Consider the following 17,494-nt stretch of genomic DNA (forward strand, 5'->3'; position numbering starts at 1 on the left):
CTATCATGCTGTTTACTTGTTCAAGCGAGTCCATTAAACTTTCCATTTTCATTTGGTTGCCACAAAAACCCAACAACTATGTTAATGAGGAGCAACACTAATGCAAAACTTTGTCTCCAAAAATCCAGTCCAAGGACCTATAATCATAAGTATTTGGCTATAATTTTTTTTTCTTTTTTCTTTTACCTTGAAATTTTCTTGTGTCTAAATTGCCCACAAAAATAAGTACTCCACCACTTTTTGGTTCAATCACTTCTAACCTCAACGATATATTTTGCTAACAAGATATTTGGAGGAAACCTAAGAATACTCCACTATTATCTTCTCTCTTAAGATTTTTATCTTCTCTCTTAAGAATCTCCTTAGATACCATATCAGGAACAGTGAAGTTATTCTTTGCAAAATTATTTAAATAGATTATTTTCCTCTTGGTCTTGTATTTGCTCAACATGATGTATGGAGAAGAATAGAGTTAAATCACCTATTCCTTGGATGACATTGTCTGTTTCAAAGGACAATACTTCTATTTCCTACTTCTATGTCCTCCTCTTATCTCTTGCTTGATTTCCAATTAATCACAACTTCTTGGCTTCAAGTCTAGTGAAGCTGAATGACTATAAGAAGTCCCCCACTGCTACATCTTCATGGTTTCTCTTTGAAAGCTCTTTTACTTGGAGGTGGAATTTATTGTCATGTCTTCATTCAATTTGTTCTTCATTACACTGATCCAAATAGGCTCTGTAAAATCATTTTAGGTAGCAAAAACATTAAGACAATCTATATCAAAAAGTTTTGGTCCCCTCCACAGCTGAAACCAAAATGCCTAGCTAGGGTTTCTAATCACATGTTTTCTTACCTTTTAATTTGCTCAATTATTTTCTGATCCCCAAACTTTTGGCTTATGTAATAAAAGAAGTCTTCACTATCTCATGTTAATAAGGATATTATAGTTTTTTAAGCTACTATGAAATGAGAAATCATTGGTTTGAATTATCCAATCAGATTTTGTTCTGTGTTTCAGTGCTTCACGTGCAAAGACATTATGGAAAGTATTAAAAAAGAAAAGTGTAAACTCTATACGTTCTTTCATTGTGAAGGGCACTTTCTCCCTATATATTTTGACTCAAATTATCTTTTTAAGAGAATTACTGTTTAGCAATTAAAGGTCAATTCACAAATTTTGATGTCTTATTTTAAAAAAAAACTTTGAATTTAAATTCCATTACAACCTTGTTTCACACAGTAAGAGTATATTTCCTGGGTAAGGAAAATTATTATGGGAACCTACAGGATTTACAGCAAGGTTTGTGAGGTTTGTTTGTTTATTGTGAAAATGAGCCATCTTACCCACATTGCTACTTCTCAGCTAAGTCTCCATGAATTTCTTTGCATGAAAGCCTATTTTCTCAGGCAATTTTAAATTTTCTTAATAGGCTAAGTTAAAATTTTGAACAATTAAAATTTACCTGTCATAATTTTAAAACTCTTTTGAAATTCCTTTATCAGAATCGCGAATTTACCAATCCTAATTCCACCTTTACCATCAAAAACAGTTAACATGTTGTTTTCATGATATAGTATCCATGAAACTATTATTTTCCACTGACTTTGTTATGCATATATATGAACATGATGCTGAGCAAAATGAACTCTAAGATATGGAAAGAGATATTTATTCGCAGTTGTTGTTTTTAATGTACTATGTGATTTCTATTTTCCTTGGGTTTTTCCCCTATTGTTTATCTCCTACTGTGTTTGATATTGGTACCTTGTGTATTGTGTATACATTTACCTTAATTAGGGAAGGGAAGAGGAACAACAAAATGGCGAGACAAAGGACAAAAGGCAAACCAATGCAATAGCAATACTCAGAAGACAATATGTTGGAAATGTACAATAGAACTTGTGAGGGGTTTTGGGGTGAAGGAAAACTGTGAGAAAAATGAAAGAAGTGATAATAAGTTTGAAAAGTTATGTATTCACTGCCTTACAATTGCTAACCCAGTGCACATCACTTTCAAATTAAAATTAAATTAAAAAATAAGCTGCCTGAAATAAAATTTCACTGTATTGGTATAGTAAATATTGTTCTTTATGTACTAACTTTTAAAAAATCAGTACTATTTGGCATCTAATTTGAATGAATTACCCCTTCTTTATGGGAGGGCCATCAACTTGAATGTTATCCAATTAGACAATTTTTTCACAATATAATTGCCAATATTTTCAAAAAAGAATTAACTAGTACTTTCTCATACTAACCGAAAACCGTTTAATTCTATGGAAACCCATAACTTTTAAAAGTAAATAAGTTGGTTAGAGGACAGAATATGTATGTTCTTCAAAATTCCTATGACTAATAACTACTCACTTTCAAATTCTGAACATTCCATACCTGAGAGATTCAAAATAGTACCTGTTTCCATGTTATGTAATTCTGCAGTAGATGCATTTTCCAATGGGGTGTTACAGATTGAGAAGTGAACAGAAAAATAGCCACATTCTGGTATAGGATAAAACTGTAAAGCATCGGTTATAATTAATTCTTCAAGAGCAAGCAATTGTTTATCAGATTAAGCTATTATTTCTATGGCCATCAATCCCATAATTTATGCCATAAAGTCATCCTAGATCAACAGTTTTCAACTTGTAGTGTGCACCTCAAAATTCCCTTAATTCACATCACAAATAGCTTATCTCTATTGGGAAAAATACTACACCTCTGCTAATGTGATGCCCTCCGTGTTCTGGAAATAACACCACAATAAACTGGTTGCATCATTTTTCCTACCCTGGTATTCTTGCAAATATTATTTATATTTATACTTTTTTAACTATCATAGATATTCAGGATGCTAAGATCAGAAGATTACAGTTCAAAGCCCATGAGGCAGGAAGGTTCCCTAGATTCTTATCTCCAATAAACTTCTCAGCAAAAGCCAGACACAAGTGGTACTGAGGTTGAAGTGTTAGGGCAAAAGCCTTGAGCTTAACAGGCTCAGAGACAGTGTCCAGGTCCAGATTTCAAGCCCTATGACAAAGCAATAAAACAAAAACAAAATAAAAACAAACCCCAAACCTAGCATTTTTCTCACTGTATACAGAGGCACCTAATTAAGGAAATTGCTTCCTGTGTTACATACAGGTAGAAGAAAGAAGATGTCACACAATAATTCTCTTCATACCATGTTATATTAAAGCCTCAAAAAATTGCTTTTTTGTCGCATCTACCTCGACCAGCAAGGAAGACACGACCCGGGATTCTTCTCAAAGCAGTTTATTCAGGAACCTTGTTTGCTAGCTTCTCCTGCTTCTCCCTCGCCCCGCACACGCACTCCGGTTATAAGCCTCCTGGATGGCCAACCCCGAAGTGCCAAGTGGCAAATACCAATAGGGTCACAAACACAGAAGCAGGCCAGTAGCCAAGCTATAGCCATATAAGGAGTTGTTTTTCACAGAGAGCACTCGCCAACGGGAACGCGGAAGGCGGAAGCCAGTGCCACCTTGGTCATGGCCGTGCCATGTGGCCCCGCCATCTTTGGTCAGCTCTCGCAGCTCTCTACACTTTTTCTAAATTTATAAATGATGTCATCAATTTGTTGGCAACTTGGTCTACATTATTCATATTATCATTTTCTACATGAGCAGTTAGAATTATCTTTTAACTGAGTTCTAATTATAACTCTCTTGAAACAATATGCTAGGCAAATAGAATGCAAGAAACATTTATAAATTTGTCAATTAAACCCTCTACCTAAAAATAATTTGTTGTATCATATAGAATATGAAATTACAAACGAAATCAAAGTATTTTTTGAAGTCTAAACTCTAATTTAGCAAGATCTATAAAGACCTACATTAGATGAACTTTGCTATTCCTCCAGGCTTAAGCTTTTGTAATCCTTCATCCTTTCCTTGGAATCTAACAGAATGATGATTACTTACTTTTTCAAATTTTGGATGGGAATCATGAACCATTTTGCATCTAGGAATGTTCTGTAATGAAGAGAACATTTAAAACACAACTGAGGATTATATACCAGTTGCATTTCAATAGAAAACTTGGCTTTTCAAACAATAATGAAGAAATTAGCCCAAACTTCCAACAGTATATTCCTATCTTGTTTGGTTTGTTTTATTAAGACAAAATTATACTACCTGCTTCAGGGAAGGTATCAGTAGTAATTGCAGTCTCTAATCTCCTGTCAGTCTGAGTGCTCGAATTCAAGGCTTGTATCACATTGCCCCACCATAGTTTCTTGGTTTATTTACTTATTTGTTTGTTTGTTTATTTTTGGGTCTGGTAATGGGGTCTGAACTCTGGGCCTGGGTGCTGTCCCTCAGGTCTTCAGCTCAAATCTAACACTCTACCACTTAAGCCACAGAGCCACTTCCAGCTATTTTCTTTTTGCTTATGTGGTGCTGAGGAATCGAACCCAGGGCTTCATGAATGCAAGCCAAGCTCTCTACCACTGAGCCACATGCCCAGCCCCTGCTTGGTTTATTTAATCTAGATACAGATTAGAAATTCTGAACTTCTCCAGTGATATTATCCACTGGACTTCTCAGACTGTTCATGTACTATTTTCAAAGATGTTCTAACATTTGACACAGGGTATGAACATTTTCAATGCATCTGCCGGGTCTCTTATTCATTCCTCCATAGATCCAATCCCTTTAATATTGATTACTTGACTCTCTTACTATCTCTGGTCTTTACATATGTAATATTCTCAAACTTTTTTGAAGCAAGTTCATTTGAGGATTTTCTCATTTTAAAAATTATTACTTGATTCCAGTCTTACTCAGGACATATTTTCTATTGTTTTCTAACTTTTCTACATATTCTGAGTGTTGCTTCAGTGGCACATATAAGTGCCTCTGTGTGTATGTGTATGTTTATATGTATGTTTGCAAAAGCCTCAAGCTCTTATTCATAATTCTTGCTCATGATTGTTATTCCATCACCTGAGCCATTCTTCCAATCCAGCTATTGGCTGGTTAATTATAGATAGTATCTCAAACACTATTCTGCCCAGGCTGGATGCAAACTGAACTTCCCAGAGTCCTTTATATTCTTAGGTTTCATTTATCCAGTAGAATCAACTTTTAAACTACAAACATTTTTTGAGTTTAAAGTCTAAGCTGTAGTCCAGATTTTTAACTCAAGATTTCATATACAGATAGATGAATATACAAATTACATATGCTGAGTGTACACTGTTAGAAATGTGATCCTAAGCTGGGTGGTGTTGAGATCTGAGGATTGGGGTTCAAAGCCAGCCCCGGTAGGAATGTCCCGGAGACTCTTTTCTCCAATTTACTGCAAGAAAACTGGAAGCGGCACTGTGGCTCAAGTGGTAGAGCATTAGCCTTGAGCTGAATAGCAGAGGGACAGTGCCCAGGCCCAGAGTTCAAGTGCCAAGACCACCATCAACAAAAATACATAAGTAAAGGAAAGAAAAAAAATGTGATCTTATCCACCAGTTCATGGCTAGTATAATCCCTGCTCTCTCAAGATGGACTTTTTTTTCCAATTAAGTTCATGCTTTTATATCTGACTTGCATTTGAAACAGAATTATTCTTCCATTCTACTTTCTACAAAGTTGTGTCATTAGCAAGCGTTATTTAGAATATACTTTGTGTTCCACGTAGGCGTAATGCTTTTTCTATATCACTTTCATAAATCTACATACTGGACATGGCTTTATTGTTTCAACGTGGTCTTATTTGTAGAGTCTTCTGTAGTGTATTGAACCCTTATACTTAAACATAGAATTTCTCTTTCTCTTATTATTGCTATAGTTAACATGAGTTAACAAATTCATGTACACTCGGGAAATAATGTGCAGCACATACACTCACACACAAAAAAAATGATCTGAGAACTTTCTCCCCTTTAAAATTCGCCTTAATTTACAGAGAATTTACAAATTTTGAACTCAATATACTCATGGATAATGTATTTATAAGAAATATAAATTTCATATTTTCTCTTTACTAGTTGTCTCTGAAACACGTGTTAACACAGGTCCAAAGGTGTCCTTGTGTTATTTCGGTGAAGCCAGAAAACATTCATTATACCTCAAGCAGCACCATAGATTGTTTCTGAAAGTAATTGTTACTGGATGTGGAAACTGATCCCAGGAGAGGAATGGAACATAAAAGATTGATAAAGTTAAAATTAACTTGTGCTTTCCTTTTTACTGTAAAAGAAGAGAATCCAAAGGCTTGAAGGAAACTCTGTCCCTGACATTGTCTAGTGTGTTTTTACTCATATATAATTTTTCTGTAAACTTCTATTTGAGAGAATTACAGAAAGATATAATGTGCCATTTGATGACCAGCATAGAACAAAAGGAGATAACGTTGTTTTAAATATGATCTACTGCAGGGGCTGGGAAGGTGGCTCAGTGCTAGAGCACTTGCCTTACTTGCCTGAGGCCCTAGGTTAGATTCCTCAGCACCGCATAAGCAAAAATAAGCCAGAAGTGGTGCTGTGGCTCAATTGGTAGATCGCTAGCCTTGAGTTGAAGAGCTGAGGTAAAGCGCCCACGACCTGAGTTCAGGCCCACGACTGGCACCCCCCCCCCAAAAAAAAAATTCTACTGCAAAGAAACAAAGACATGTTAGTTTAAAAGTGTTTTAGGGATGGATATTTCACCCCTGAGATGATTCTTTTTTTTTTTTTTTTGTCGGCCATGGGGCTTGAACTCTGGGCCTGGGCACTGTCCCTCAGCTCTTCAGCTCAAGGCGATCGCTCAACCACTTGAGCTACAGCGCCACTTCCGGTTTTGTGGTGGTTTATTGGAGATAGGAGTCTCATGGTCTCTCCTGCCCTGGCTGGCTTTTAACTGCGATCCTCAGATCTCAGCCTCCTGAGTAGCTAGGATTACAGGTGTGAGCCACAGCTCCCGGCCCCTGAGATGATTCTTTTGTTGCAGGAGTCAGTTATCAATTCCTTTAGTTTGGTCCTGAGATCTCTAGAGCAATAAGGATTCAAAAAAGCATCTAGTGCGTATGATCAGCAAAAGGAGCCACTTTTCAGATCAGTACTCCTTTAAGAAGGGTCCCAATGAAATATCTGGTTTTTTTTTTTTTGTTGTTGTTGTTTTTTTTTTTTTTTTTTTTTTTTTTTTTTTTTTTTTTTTTTTTTTTTTTTTTTAGCTTGTGTTGGTTCTGGGGCTTGAACCCAGAGGCTGGACCCTGTCCCTGAACAGTTTTCTTTCCTGCTCACCTACCCACAAAACTAGTACTCTACTGCTTGAACCAAAACTCCACTTCTGTATTTTTTGCTGTGTAATTACAGATAAGTGTTTGACAGACTCTCCTACCTGGTTTGGCTTTAAACTAAGATAGTAAGAAAGCCAAGTGACATCAATTGTATAGACTTCTCTTTTCAAAAAGAAATTTTAGATGAAGTTTTTTGTAAAGCTAATATTTGACAATTTTATCTTTCTTTATTAATGTGAGCATACCGTATAGAGGGGTTACAATTACATGGGCAGGATAACCAGTGCATTTCTTATCAATCATTGTTGCCTCCTCTTTGTTTCCCCTTCCCATCTCTTCCCATATACCCCCTCCCCACAATTGATCCTCCCTCCCCACCAAAGTTGTAAAGTTCATTTTTCAACATAACGACTTGTACATCTCATTATTTCAATGGGTCCACCTGTATCCCTGGTTTAACAATTTGTTTTTGGAGAATATGTCCAGCAAAGAATCCATAACATAACTCAGCAAAAGTAGGTGCACTGAATCATTTTGGAATTATTCTCTTTTGCTTGGGAAGATTATTGATCTTGTCATTCCTTTTGGGGAAACTTAAAGTCATATTTCACATTTTTTGTTGGTTGTGGGGCTTGAACTCTGATACTGGGTGCTTAGCTACAGCACCACTTCCTGGTTTCTGGTGGTTAATTGAAGGTTAGGGTCTCATGGACTGTCCTGACAAGGCTGGATTTGAACCACAATCCTCTGGTCTCAACCTCCTGAGTAGCTAGGATTAAAGGAGTAAACCACCAGCACCTGGCTCATATTTGCATTTATGTGCACTGAATGACACTGTGTAGACAAAGAATGGAAATTTTAACCAAATGATGACATTGCAGCACTTCAGAAAAATTGAAGTAGCAATAAATATGTCCTCCTTTTCCATTTTGTAACATTAATGACTGATGAGCTATGGGACCCTTACATTAGCATCCTGTGACATCTGAATAGGTGTATTTAGTATCAGGAAATGTTCATAGAGAAATATAGAAATAATATTTTTAGAAAGCAAAGGAGAGAAGGTATGAAAGAATAGCATAGAAGGAGATAGATTTATCAAACAGAGATTAAGAGCTAGCCTAAGAGATTTAGAATGCTAAAGGCAATGAGGAAAATCCTAGTTGACAACTAGTTCTACAATAACCAAAAATGATTCTCAAGAACAGTTTCTGGTATACCCTAATTACTATCATTTATTCCTTCTGTCTGGAGTTATTCCTTATTTTCTGTCACAACTATTAATTAACCTCTGCCTTTTGGGTGCCATAATTGACCAAAAAGATTTCAAGATTACACATAGCCTACTCTTCTCTTTCTGATTATCAATGATGACACAAATCCTGGAATCGTTGAATTTCCAGAGTTAAACTTTAACTGACATCTAAGCACATTCCTGGCATTAATTGCTGTGACTTAATGAACAAAACTTTTTTCAACACAGTAGCCTCATATAAGTAAAGTACATGAATCAGGTGTCAGTATGGAAGGACCAATTATATATTCCAAGTATGGGTTATTTATTTTGCATTTACTGTTTTTTTTTTGTTTTTTTATTTGTTATTTTCTTTTTGCCAGTCGAGGGGCTTAAACTGAGGGGTAGGGAATTTTCCTGAGCTTTTTTTTTTCTTCTTGCTCAATGCTCGCTCTCTATCACTTGAGGCACAGCACCACTTCCAGTGGGGTTTTTTATGTGTTACTAAGGAATTGAACCCAGAGTTTCATGGATGGTAGGCAATCACCGTACCATGAAGCCACATTCCCAGAGCCCTAAATAACTTTCTTAAGATGGCAATACATTTTCATTACGTAACTAAGTATCATAATTTTGGCCAGGTGCTAGAAAATGATGTAGAAAAAAATACAATACAATAAGTCTAGTAAGGCTGGATGGACAATGAAGAACTCTCACGGTGTAGCCAGGGAACATAGGTGCTTATCTCATGGAGCTGTTTCAACAAGCTGAGCGAGACAGCTCCTGACCCAGAGCCAACCTCCAGAATGAGAGGGCCTCCTTGGGTTCCAGCCACATGGGGATGCTGGGCCCCCTCCTCCAGCACCCATTCAACCAGTTCTTGTGAGAGATAGAGAAAAAAAGTCAAAATTACAATTAAGTCTGGTGCCAGTAGCTCAGAATTCTAATCCTAACTACACAGGATGCTTGGATATGAGGATCATGGTTCATAAACAGCCCAGGCAGGAACGTCTGTGAGACTCTTACTCCAAAGAGCCACCATAAAATCAGAAGTAGTGCTCTGGGCTCAAGTGGTAGAGCACTAGCCTTTGGCTGAGGCTCTCAGGAACATCACCTATGCCTAGAGTTCCAGCCCCACGACTGACAAGAAGTGGACTTCCTACCACAAGAAGTGGATTGAATAGCACCCATTGTCCTAGGGAGCAAGGTAGCGAAGTCAGGCAGCGCTTCCTGTGAAGTTGAAGTCATAACTAGTTCACCTGGCTTCTCTCTGCCTTGGTTTCACCAGCTGCAAAACTCAACATAGTGAAGGATCCTCTTCCTCATGGGTATAGGGTAATTATGAAAGAGGGCAATGTTTTGTTTCATAATCCCACATCTGTTACACAATTAACAGGCCCCACCTGAGCCCTTTTCGGCTACCTTCCTGTTATTTGCTCACAGAATTGCGGAGAACCTTATCTAAAGGCTGCTCCCTATGTACCTAGCCATGCTCCAGAGTTCCCTCTGTATAAATCCTTTGTTTCCTCATAACTCCTCTGAGGACAATGAGGTCTAATGGTTTTGACCCTACCCAGAGCTTCACCTGTGGTCAAGAATCAACTGCTGTGATTTTTTTTTGCCTGCTCAAACTGACTTAAGAAACAATTCAAGCCACAGGAAAATCAAACACCACAAGCAGACCAGAGACTCCAACAAGAGACAGGTTAAGGACAGAAGGGAGATACAGGATCTTCCAATTCCCCCACCCCCCCAAAAAAATCAAATAACTCTTTTTTTTTTACATTTTATAAATTTTTTTCTAAAAGTTTTTTTTTTATTTTTTAACTTTAATTTTTTTCTATTAATTTTTTCTTCCTCTCATAATTTTTATTTTAGAGGATATGTGTGTGTACTTTTTTTTCTCTTTAAAATTTTTTTTTGTTTAGCTGTACTGATCATTTGATCCTTTCTTTCTTTCCTTCTCACTCTTTTCACTTTTTCTTCTTTTTCATTCTTCTTTGGATGACTTAATTGTTGTTCTGCTCATCCTGAGATATGACAATAGTTGATTATTAGACGTCATTGTGTACAAACTTCATCCAGAAATTTATTACTCAATTTAAAACCTCTTAGACTTAAATTCCTTAATAGCAGTATTACCTCTTTATAGGTACATAATATTTTAAGCATGTTTATTTTTAAGTTTTTCACGTCTCCTTTATATCCCTCCCCTTCTCTTATTCTATCCACATTCTTCTCTAAATATTACGTTTTCATTTTGCATAATTTTTAAATGTTGCACTTCTTAATTTTTAATTTTTGTTTTTCTATTTTTCTTGTCTTTTCTTTCTCTTTCTTCTTATTTTCTCTCTCTCTACTATCATTCTATCCAACCTATTTCCTGCTTTGAGATTAGGATTTAGTTAATTTAACTCTCCCACTGCCTTTCCACATCCCTATATGCCGATTTTTACCCATATCTCTACCTAAACTTAATAATTTCTGTTTGCCAAATTCTTCTTTGCGGTTTGTAGCCCCTTAATACATAGTTGTTTGATGTTGAATATGTATATCTGTTGAACTAGATTGTATCTGCAGATTTTTGACAGTGAAACTGCCAACTGTGGTTGATGCTTCCCTTAAAATAGTGTGCTAGCACAAAACCAGCGTTACTTTCATCCCAAATGGGCAGAGCAACCTGGAAAAACACAAGAAAAATGGCAAGTCCGGGTATCTCAACTCCCACTCATGATAATCAGGGGTAAGAAAAGATAATCAATAATCCAGAGGAGAGTTCTCAAAAAGCTCTACAAACACTACTGGTAAATATAGTAAATGAAAAGATTGAAAACCTGCAAAGGACTCTGAATGAGCATGATAGGGAGAGAGAGGAGGCAAAACAAAATTTAATACAAGAATATCATGAGAGTGAGGAAGCTACTCAAATATTGATACATAATTGCATGAGCAGATTCAGAACACTCAGAGAAATAAAGGAATGTCGTAAGCAGGCTGAGATCACTCAAAGAGAACTACAGGGACTGCGTGAATGTGAGCAAGCTAATCAGAGAGAAATACAGGAATTGAGAAAGCGGGATGAGAATGCAGATGATCACTAAAGGCATTCATGGAATCTATAAACAGAGAACTGAAAGATGTCAGCTAGACAACAAAGGAAATGTTGAATGGAACCCATCAGAAGGAATGGGAATAAAGAATCAACTAAATAATTTGAGAATAAACACTGACAACCAAATTAAGGAAGTAAAGAAGTTCACACAAGATCTAAAATAATGCTCCAACAAAGAATTTGAAGCCATCAAAGCTGACCAACTAGAAGAAAAAGAAATTTAAAACAAAGTATAAAGTCTTGATAGTAGGTTAGGTCATGCAGAAGATCGAATCTCGGAGATTGAAGACAGCCTAGATATTATAGAGAAAGCACATACAACCATCCAAGACAAATCCAAGAAATATGATAGATCTATTCAACACTGGGAAGACACCATCAGAAGGCCTAATCTGAGGATAATGGGTGTAGGGGGGAACCGAGAAACAGAAGTTAATGGTCTAGGAAATTTGTTTAACAGGATCCTAGCAGAGAACTTCGCAAACATGCAAAAATATAGACCATTCAGATACAAGAAGATTTTAGAACTCCAAAAAGACCAGACCAATATAGGACATCCCACCATCAAATTATAATCCACGCATGATCAATTCAGACCAAAGAAAAGATCCTTAAAGCTGTCAAGGAGAAAAGGTTAATCACCTCTAAAGGGAAACCAAGTAGAATCACCTCAGATTTCTCAGTGGAAACAATCATAGCAAGAAGAGCCTAGAATGATGTATACCATGTCCTAAAGACAAACAATTATCAACCAAAATTCTGTACTCAGCTAAACTCTCCTTCATAACTGGAGGTCAAATAAAAACCTTCCATAGAAAAGAAAAATTAATACAATATATCTCCACCAAACAAGCTCTACAAAACATTGTTAAAGACGTCGTACACGTAGAAAACTAACGAGATAACAATAAATGCTAGGAAATCGCACCCAAACTGAGAATCCAAGAACCATAAGATGAACCCAGTTGACGCAGCCCCCAAGAAAATGGATAAAATGACAGGTACTCCCAAATACCTCAGTCCTATCTCTCAACATTAACAACTTAACTCTCCAATTAAGATACTTAGACTATCTAGTTGGATTAAAAAGCAAGATCCTTCTATCTGCTGCCTTCAGGAGTCACATCTTTCCCATAAAAATAAACACATTTTGAATGTGAAATGCTAGAACAAATCTACCAAGCAAACGGCCCCCATAAAAAGGTGAGAATTGCAATCCTAATATCAGATATAAGAGACTTCAAATTAAAATACATGAGAAGAGATAAAGAAGGTTATTACATACTAATTAAGGGATCTCTCCTTCAGGAGAATATTACAATTCTAAATATCTATTCGCCAAACAACGGAAGACCCAAATTTATCCAAGAAACAGCACTTTCCCTCAAATCTCACAGAGATACACAGACATTAATTGTTGGGGAATTTAACACACCACTCTCCCCACTAGATAGATCAACTCGGCAAAAACTCAACAGAGAAACTGGAGATCTAAAAAACTGCATAGATCAACTACAATTCACAGATTTCACCCAGCAGCATCAGAATACACATTTTTCTCAGCAGCACATGGAACATCTTTGAAAATAGAACACATTTTAGTCCACAAAACAAACTTGTCCAAATTCAGAAACATTGAAGTTATACCTTGCATTCTCTCAGGCCACGAGGGAATAAAATTAATCTCAACACCAAAAGCCACCAGAGAAAATCCTGTAACACATGGAGGCTGAAGAACATACTGCTGAATCAAGAGTGGGTCATGGAAGAGATTAGAAAGGAAATTCAAATGTTCATGAACACACAAATTACCAGCTCCTTTGGGACACAGCAAAGGCAGTACTCAGGGGCAAGTTTATAGCTATGAGTTCCTACATCAACAAATTGGAGAGATCTGAAACCAACAATGTAGTGACACATCTAAACCTCCTTGAAAAAGAGCACAAAGATAAACCCAAATCCAGTAGATGCAAAGAAATAATTAAAATTTAATCATAATTAAATGAATTAGAATCCAAAAAAACTATAGAAAGTATCAACAAAACAAAGAGTTGGTTCTTCGAAAATAACAAACCTCCCACCTAAGAAAAGTACAGGACCAGATGGCTTTACAGCAGAATATTATAAGGCCTTCAAAACAGAGCTCACACCAATACTCCTCCAAATCTTCAATGAAATTGAAAGAGAAAGTTCACTACTGAACTTATTCTATAAAGGCATCATAACTCTCATCCCAAAACCAGGCAGGAACTTATCACAGAAAGATAAATATAGACCCATTCCTTTGATGAACATTGATGCAAAACTTCTCAACAAAATTTTGGCTAATTTACTTCAACAATTTATCCAAGAAATCCTACACCATGATTAAATAGGATTAATTTCAGGGATGGACAGCTGGGTCAATATTCACAAATCAATTAATATAATTCATCACATCAACAGGAGCAAGGATAAGAAACACATGGTTATCTTAATAGTTGCAGAAAAAGCATTTGACAAGATCCAACGCCCCTTTAGATGAAGGATCTGGAAAAATTAGGAATCCATGGAACTTTCTTCAATACAATAAAGACTATATATGACAAATCTACAGCCAGTACTATACTTAGTGGTGAAAAAAAAAGCCATTTCCTCTTAACTCAGAAACGAGACAAGAATGTCCACTCTCTCCATTTCTCTTCAATCTAGCATTAGAATGCCTAGCTACAGGAATAAGACAAGATGCAAACCTAAAGGGGCTCCAAATAGGGAAAGAAGAAGTAAAACTCTCCCTTTTTGCAGATGTCATGATCTTGTATTTAAAGAACCCCATAGACGCCACTCCCAAATTACTCAAGCTGATTCAAAACTTTGACAAAGTAGCAGGGTATAAAATTAACCCACAAAAAAGCAATGGCTTTTCTCTATACCAACAATGAGAAAATTGTGGCTAAAATTAGGAAAGCATCTCCATTCGTAATAGTCCCACAAAAAATAAAATACCTAGGAATTAACTTAACCAAAGAAGTGAAGGATCTCTATGATGAAAATTTTAAAAACCTGAAAAAGGAAATCAAAAGAGATCTTAGAAAGTGGCAGAAACTCCCATGCTCCTGGATTGGAAAGGTAAACATCGTGAAAATGGCCATCCTTCCCAAGGCTCTCTACAAATTAAATGTGATACCTATCCATATTCCAACCTCATTCTTCAAGGAAATAGAAGAGGCAATCCAATAATTCATAGTGGACAAAATAAAAGATCCTAAATATCAAATATGATCCTCAACAGAAAGAACAGTCCTGGAGGAATATCAATACCAAATTTCAAACTCTACTATAAAGCCATAGTAATCAAAACAGCTTGGTAAGGCACAAGAACACACCTCAGGACTAATGGAATAGAATTAAAAACCCAGAAATGAACCTACATACCTATAGCCATTTAATATTTGATAAGGGAGCTAACAAAATAAAATGGAAGAAAGACAGCTTCTTCAGTATATGGTGCTGGCAAAATTGGTTAACTACTTGTAGAAAACTAAAACTAGATCCTTATATATCACCCTGCACCAGAATCAACTCCAAATGAATCAAATAAATCAGAGTCAATTAGACACTCTGAAAACATTACAGGGGAATAGGAGAAATCCTAGGTCTCCTTGGCACAGGCTGAAATTTTCTTAATAGAGACCCAGAAACACAAGAAATCAAAGAAAGGTTGGACAAATGGGATTGCGTGAAATTGCAGAGCTTCCGAATGGCAAAGGACATAACTAGTAAGATCATTATAAAGCCCATGAATTGGGAGAAAATCTTCATTAACCATACAACGGACAAGGGTCTCATATTTAAATTATACCTGGAACTCAAAAAATTAAGTCCCCCAACAACAAATCTTCAAAGAAACAACTGCCCAATAAATAAGTGGGCTAAAGACTTAAAAAGAAACTTCTCTGTAGAGGAAAAGAGGATGGCCGATAGACACATGAAGAAATGCTCAACCTCTCTAGCCATAAAAGAAATGCAAATCAAAACAAAATCGAGATACCACCTCACCCCAGTTAGAATGGCTATAATCAAGAACTCTGATAACAACAGATTCTGGAAGGGATGTGGACAGAAGGAAACCTTACTATATTGTTGGTGTGAGTGTAAATTTGTTCAACCACTTCGAAAGCAGTATAGAGGTTCCTCAAAAGACTCCACATAGAGCTGCCCTATGATCGAGCAATCCCAATTTGGGCACTTACCCAAATGTTCACAAACAAGACCTCAATAAAGCTACCAGCACAACTATGTTTATTGCAGCCTTTTTTTTTTTTTTACCATAGCTAAGATATGGAACCAACCGAGATGCCCCTCGGTAGATGAATGGATCAACAATATGGGGTATATATACACAATGGAATTCTATGCCTCCATCAGAATGAATGACATTGCTCTATTTGTTAGGAAATGGAAAGCTTTGGAAAAAATTATATTAAGTGAAGTAAGCCAGGCCCAAATAAACATAGGTCCCATGGTTTCCCTTATTTGCAATAACTAGTATATATCTGAGTCAAGCAGAAAATTTCCAATAAGTTCATGTTAGGAAAATGAACCCTAAGGTGTGTATTCAATTTTTTTTCTTTTATACGATTGTTTCTAGTACATTTATAAGATTATTTCTTTGTTGCTTTTTATGTCGCTCCCTCACGGTACAATCCCTGCTTACACTGTTTTTGATGTTATAATTTATGGAGGGGAAGGGAAAAAAACAAATCGTTTAAATAGGGATTACAGGTGGACCCATTGCAACAATGAGACGTCGAATTTGTATGTCAAAAATGAACTTTACCACTTTGGTAGGGGGAGGTGGAGGATCGGGTAAGGGTGAGGGGGGAGGATGGGATGGGAAGGGGAAACGAAGGAGGAGGCTACAATGCTTGATTAGAAATGTACTCATTATCTTCCCCATGTAATTTTAAACCCTCTGTACAGTATTTTCACAATTAAAAAAAAGAAAAAAATGATTCGGCTGCTGTGGAGTAAAAGTTAGGGATAATCCATCTAAATCAATGATTGTGTATGTTGCTAAATGTCTACCATCCCAATTACAGAGTTCCAGGCCTGGTGGAGCATACCTGTCACAGAAAGGAGGACCTCTATCCAGTCCAGCCAGAGCCAGGCTCTGCTTCAGAAATGCCCAAGACAGAAAGGTGGCTCCTCACAGACAGGGAGAGGACACCGGTAGGGGGTCATGGTGCCCCCAGAGGGGTATCTGACCCGGGGTAAGGGTGGTTTTGCGGCAGCTACTCACAAGTGCTCCTGGGAGAAGTTGCTTGAGGCTGCTCCAGGTGGGGCCAGCAGCAATGGCAGTGGCATTGCAGACACATGGCCTCAGAGAAGAGAACCAGGCTCAGGGACCAGGTTGGGGCTTTACATGCCCTGGCAGGGTGCCATTTCCTGATGTTTGAAATTCCGAACCTTGGGAAGGCAGGGAGGGGGCTGGGGTGTGGGCAGGCATCTCAATTTCCTTCTATATTCCAGTCACCTTGAGTCTCTTCTCACCACTCAGCCATCTCTACCTTCCTCAACTGCTGGTAGTGGTGTAAACTAACAGAGGGAATCCTGGTGCTACCAGGCAGCATGGAATGTGGGCGTGGCCACCATTCTTGTATCTCTTTGGTCATAAAGAACAATGAAAGAATGAGGTTGTGGCCAGAATCCTGTGATGCAAACAGTATGTGAGGAGTCAAGAAGATAGCAGCTCCCCTAGCCCTTTTCCCAGGGAACAATGTCCAATTCAGTTGGAGACAAGAGGGTGACCTGCTTTAGCCGGATGGCTGCACAGATTGTTGTGTATGGCTGTGTGTTCCCAGTCCCAGACCTTGAACTGAGGATATGGGCACAGTCTGTGATCTGCTTTTGCTCAAGGCTGGCCTTGTACACT

At 37.3% G+C, this 17,494-nt stretch overlaps 1 long non-coding RNA gene across 1 annotated transcript; it reads right to left on the minus strand.

The window, feature by feature from the left end:
* Positions 1–386: 386 nt before the first annotated feature.
* LOC138807091 (uncharacterized) lies at positions 387–17,170 on the minus strand. The gene is made up of 4 exons (XR_011366046.1): positions 16,862–17,170; positions 3,946–3,996; positions 2,417–2,519; positions 387–738 (listed from the first exon to the last, which is right to left on the minus strand). It is a non-coding gene; the product is annotated as an uncharacterized lncRNA (long non-coding RNA).
* Positions 17,171–17,494: the final 324 nt, after the last annotated feature.

Source organism: Dipodomys merriami, unplaced genomic scaffold (assembly GCF_024711535.1).
Source record: "Dipodomys merriami isolate MVZ:Mamm:240054 unplaced genomic scaffold, mDipMer1.0.p SCAF_1005, whole genome shotgun sequence".
Taxonomy (NCBI): Eukaryota; Metazoa; Chordata; class Mammalia; order Rodentia; family Heteromyidae; genus Dipodomys; species Dipodomys merriami.